A 6,000-nucleotide genomic window follows, 5' to 3' on the forward strand; every position below is an offset into this window, starting at 1 on the left:
GACCTCCAGCTTTCATGTCCAGACGTGGGTGGCGGAGCTGAAAGGACCCCATTGTGCTGCCCTGCCCCTGCCCGCTCGGAAATCAACCATTTTCCCCTTAAACGCAAAAGAGAGAACGTGCCATATCATACGTATGCTGTCTTACACACACACGTACACACACACACATGCATGCCCCCCCCACACACACAGTCAGTGGAGTCAGAAGGATGCGTGTGATTGGCTATGGAAGATAATTACAGTCAGAACTGACCGCCCGAACACAAAACACTGCTGATAGGGAAGGGTGTGTGTGTCATGTTAGTGTGTGTTCGTGTGTGCATGCGTTTGTGTCCGTTGTGTTTGTGTGATAGTGTGCGTGTGATAGTGTGCGTGTGTGTATGTGTGTGTGTTTGTGTACAGTATTTGAGGGTCTGGTGTGGCAGGGGGTAAGGGGGGTGAGGGAAAAAGGGGTGAGGAGGGGAGTAGGGGAGTAGGGGGGTGAGGAAGGGAGCGGAGGGGTGAGAGGAAGAGGGCAGGAAACTGTAAATCAGAACTGATTGCCTCTGCTGCTAATTAGATCAGAACACTGCTCTGGCCTGACACCATCACTCTGCCTGACACACACACACACACACACACACACACACAAAGACACACTCACACAAACATGCACACATTTACAGAGAGGGAGGGTAAGACAGGTAGACAATGCGAGAGAAAAAGCCAGAGAGAGAGAGAGAGAGAGAGATGGGGGGGGGGGGGGGGGGGGGGGGGTGAGCAGCAGTGATGTATACTCCAGGTTGGTGTGTGTGTTCTTGATGGCCAACTCAGGGAAACGTCATGGTTGTCCCTGTCGAACCAGACATCACTGTGACACAAGCCAGACCCTTGACTGTCCCTACACTAACTTAGTTAACCCCCTCCTGCCCATGCACACACAATACACACACACACACTCAACCCTGTCTGCTGCCCAGCCTTTGGCCTGGGGGCAGTGAAGAGTTAACCAGATTTGGCTGCAATGTGGGTTCCTGGTTCCTGGTTGCCCTGGTGGCTGCTGGGGGATGTAGTTCCCAGAGCAGAGATTACTGGTCAGCTAACCTTCTTATCCAGATGACATATGAGCATCTCTATTGAGTTACATGTTACTGAACTGACTCTGATTCACCGAGACAAGAAACAGACACTCTACCTTCTCTAACAGCTTGAATTAAACAGCTGACGTTGATAATGTGTGTGTGTGTGTGTGTTCATGGGAGGCTGCAGCGTGTGTGCAAGCAATGTGCATTTGTGTATAGGGGGCTGTGTGTGGGTGTGTGTTTGTGAGTGTGAGATGTTTGTGTGTGTGGACGGGTGCGCGTGTGTTATGAGGGGTGCATGGGTGTGTATGTGTTTGTGTGTCAACTAGTTGTAATGGAGGATTTGGTTCATCCTCTAACAGGATATCACCTAACCCCTGGAGTATGTGTTAAGCTTACGGGATTGTTTCACTATAGTTCTGTTTGTTACAGGCCAGAAAGGGGACTGTTTCTGTGTTACAGGCTGTTCAGAGGAACACTGAGCTGGTCCGCAGATATGATGCTCTAATATGGACAAGGGCATGGAGCCAGGGTGTGTGTGTGTGAGTGTGTGTGTGTGAGTGTGTGTGTGTGTTCTCTGGTCAGGTGATTCGCTCTCTGCCCAGTTTCCCTGCATTAGTGTAGCTCCCTCTAAGCCCCCAGTTAAGATAAACACCCTGCTATCTAATCCTGCCTAACACTGGTCTGATTCAATCTATCTAGGTCTAACTCAGTCTAACCTAATCTGACCAGGTCTAACTCTTTATAACCAGGTCCCACCCTGGTCTAACCAACTTTACCCCGTTTTAGTCAAGTCTATATCAAACAAACTAACCCTGGTCAGAACCAGGTCTAACCAGGTCTATCCGAGTCCAACCATACAATCCAGAGTGAACAGTCTAGTTTGAAAGTTCGCTATGCCCCCCCGCTCGGCACCTCCTTATGTTTTTGTCAAATGGCATTGCCCCCCCCACCCCCCCAACCCCCCTTTGCCTCCCCTTCCTCCCACACACACATTTCCCTGGCATCTGGACTACATATGTGTGAGCCCCCAAAACCATCCCTGGTCCTTCACCTATATCCCTGACACACACACAGAAACCTCCCCTCTACACATGCGGAAGGCAGAAGCCAAGTCCCTGAACTCCTGCTGAAGGATAATGGTGGCACTGGAAGAGGAGAAGAGAGGATGAGAGAAGAGGAGAGGAGAGGAGGAGGGCTCTAGTGAGACTGCTGAAACCAGATATTGAGACCATGAGAACCACTGTTAAACTGCTCACCAAAAGCCCTGGGATGTGACCAGATAACACACACAGTCTCTCTATCTCGTATCTGTGTGTGTGTGTGTGTGTGTGTGTCTGTATGTGTGTGTGTCAGTGTGTTTGAATGTATGTATGTGTGTGTGTGTGTGTAGTTGTCCCAGTCGGGGTTCAGTGTTATCAGGAGGAGAGGAGAGGTTACACTACTACAGAAGGAATGTCCTGTTAGGACCTGACATACTCCAGCTGGCTGGCTGACTGATTGACTGGCTGACTGGCTAGCTGGCTGACTGGAGGACTGGCTGACTGGCTGGCTAGCTGGCTGCCAGTCTGACTGGATGTCTCTACTAAAGGGTAACATGTATACATATTTGGGGTGTAACATTAACATATATCTGTTCTCCAAAACGATACATTTCTGATGTCTTTTAAGGGTAATTTGAGTTAATTGATCTGTAATTGATGGCTTTCTCTAGGTGGACCAAAGGTTAATCACACTCACACACACCATGCCAGGAAGTCATGGTTGGCGCCCACCGAGAGCCAGGCTAAATGATCGGCGTCCGTCTTTAGTGATCATGTGACCTGTTGTGCTCTATTATCCTGCCAGGCACTTGATAAAGGAGAAGATTGTTGTTTAGACTGGAGTGTGTGTGTGTGTGTGTGTGTGACTGTGTGTGTGTGAGATTCCCTCTGGCTCCAGTCTGACACCTCTAAATGGCATCATTAGGCAGAGAGTGACCAGCAGCCTGTGGGGGAATTAGCTTGTAGCATGTGTGTGTGTGTTTATGTGTCTGTGTGTGTGTGTGTGTGTGTATGAGTTTGTTAACTTAGTTATAACCAGCTCTGGGCTAAAGGCCACCTACCTACTGACCAGAGAGTAGAGGGACTGTCCTCCATCTCCTTTTTTCAACATCCCTCTCTTTCCCTCTCTCTTTCCTCTCCCCTCTCCCTCAATGTCTCTCCTTCCTCATTTTTTCTCTTTCTTCTTCTCTCCCTCTTTCTCCTTTTCTCTCTCTCTTCCCTCTCTTCTACTCCACCATTTCTCTCCCTCCTCTCTCTCACTCTCCTCTCTCCTTCCCTCTCTCCCCCCTCCTCCTCCCCACTCTCTCCTTCCCTAACAGTTTCCCACCAGGAATTAAAGAAAACAGTAGTAAGAGTTCATCCTGTTTCCACGTCAACCTTCATCTGACAGGAAGTGTTTCCATGGACACGGATGTCCCTGTGATCATGTGACAGTTGGTGTTTTTACAGCATTACAACCAATTCCACTAACAAGCTGTTAAGAACGTCACCATGACAACTGGGGTCAGGGCGTTTCCCAGGTCAAGGTGAATTGTTCTTCTATAAGTCAGTGACTTTGTGTGTGTGTGTGTGTGTGTGTGTGCATTCCACCAGATAAAAGAAAGTGATTCTGTTCTTCTCACCCAGTAAGTCAGTCATTTGGGGCAGAAGGGCAGGGCTGGGGGGCAGAAGGGCAGGGGTGGGGGGCAGGGTAGGTAGGACAAGAAGATTGGGGAGGGGTTTCCAGGCCAGATGGTCAGGTAGGGGTGAGGGTCTACTGTCTCAAGAAGCACCAGATTCATTAGTGTGTGTATGTGTGTGTGTGCATGTGTGTGTGTGCAGTTGCGATAGGAGATAAATGACATTATGGGCTCAGTGGTCACTGGACCTTAAATCACAACTACTTCAAAGAGCACTGACCACTGAGGGCTTGTGTGTGTGCAGTCATATTATCTATAGTAGTCATTTAACTTGGCTACAATAAAAGCAACCTATTCACCCCCTACACACACACACACACACACGCACATCACCTTAGTAGGCTCCATTAAGTGTGTGGAGGAATGTGAGCTATGTAGAGATGTACTAAAGACTGGTGGAGTGGAACAGATGCTCTGATCTCTGCTCTCACACATACACACACAACACACTTCCACAAATATACACACATACACGCATGCACACACACAGCTTCAGTCTTCAGAATATACATTCTCGACATACAATATATTGTTTACCTGACGTATGAAAATCCCAAGTCTGTGTAAAACCTAAACACACAAAAATACACAGAATAAGACTGACAGACACAGACCAAAATAATTAAATACAGAAAGATAGACAGAAAGAAAAAAGAGAGAAGGATGATCTGTGCAGTGACGACAGGTTAAACCACTTTCACCTGTAGTCCTGTGGTTTCCCATCAGCCCCTTCTCCTGTGACCTTGCTATCTCCTAGAAGTCGGGTCAGATCGAGCCTACTGGTTATGCCATGTTAATAGATCCTAGACTGTCTGCAATGATTTTGTAATCATTCTAGGGATCCTACAATTATTTCAAGAGGGATTGTAGAATGATTCTGTAGTGATTCTAGATTGATTTTAGAATGATTCTGAGGTGGTTGTTGTGTTGTGTTCCCTGGAGGTCTGGGGGGTGAGAGGCGGGGTTAGAGGGAGTGTGGTCTGGATCAGCAGGGTCGGGGGGGTGAACTTAGAAGGGTCAGACAGATCCTGACCCTTGACCCTAGGCTTGTGCCTGTCAAACACTGCCTTCTGGGTAATAGACTGGAGCCTGACAGTCTATTTTAGGGAGCAACACACACACGCTTGTCTCTCTGGTGGTCAGAAATACACTGGCCAGGATCCACCGATATCAGTACCTATGTGGAAAATAAGGGAAAAACACACCAACATACATGATATTACAGTAACTTCAAGTTATTCATGCAATGTCTGAGCCAGTATTTATGGTTCTATGTATTATCAATAAATCAATAACGAACCCAGTACAGTGTATGTTTGGCGTGTGTATGTATGTGCATATTTGTGTGTGTTTCTATGTGTGTGTGTATTGTGTAAGTGGCTGTATCGTGTATGCATGTGGGTATGTGTATGAAGTGTGTGTAGTGTATGCAGTGTGTGTCAGTAAGAGAGCAGTCATCCATTCTACAGTTGAGTCTCTCTGATTCTCTGCCAGCAGACTCCAATACTGTTTATATTCTTAAAAGCTCTGTCTGACACACTTTTAAACTCTCTCTCTTCTCCTTCCTCCTTTCCTCTCTCTCTCTATCTCTGCTTCTACTCTCTCCCCCATATTCTCTCCCTCCCTCTCTCCCCATATTTTCTCTCCTCCCTCCCTCCCTCCCTCCCCTCCCTCCCTCCCTCCCTCCCTCCCTCCCTCCCTCCCTCCCTCCCTCCCTCCCTCCCTCCCTCCCTCCCTCCCTCCCTCCCTCCCTCCCTCCCTCCCTCTCTCGTCTCTCTGTCTCTCTGTCTCTCTGTCTCTCTCTCTCACTCTCTGTCTCTCTGTCTCTCTCTCTCACTCTCTCTCTCCCTCTGTCTAGTATAAAGAATGTAGTGTTATGGTGTGGGGATGAGGGATCCTAAGTGCTGTTGTAACATGTGGGAGTGTATGTGTGTGGGAGTGTGTATGTGTGTGTGTAAGGGGTCAGTGAGATACATGGATGTACCAGACTGCTCTCATATTGGCCTGGTCTGTGACTACAACAGAAGTCGGTCAGGCAAAGAAAGAAGAGAGAGAGAGAGAGAGAGAGAGAGAGAGAGAGAGAGAGAGAGAGAGAGAGAGAGAGAGAGAGAGAGAGAGAGAGAAAGAGTTGAGAGGTTGGAGGTTAGAGGTCAGAGAGCAAGGGAGACATAGAGAAAGAAACAGAGAGAAACAGTGAAAGAGAGAGAGGAAGAATGA

The sequence above is a fragment of the Osmerus mordax genome, chromosome 14 (genome assembly GCF_038355195.1).
Source record: "Osmerus mordax isolate fOsmMor3 chromosome 14, fOsmMor3.pri, whole genome shotgun sequence".
In the NCBI taxonomy this organism is placed as follows: domain Eukaryota; kingdom Metazoa; phylum Chordata; class Actinopteri; order Osmeriformes; family Osmeridae; genus Osmerus; species Osmerus mordax.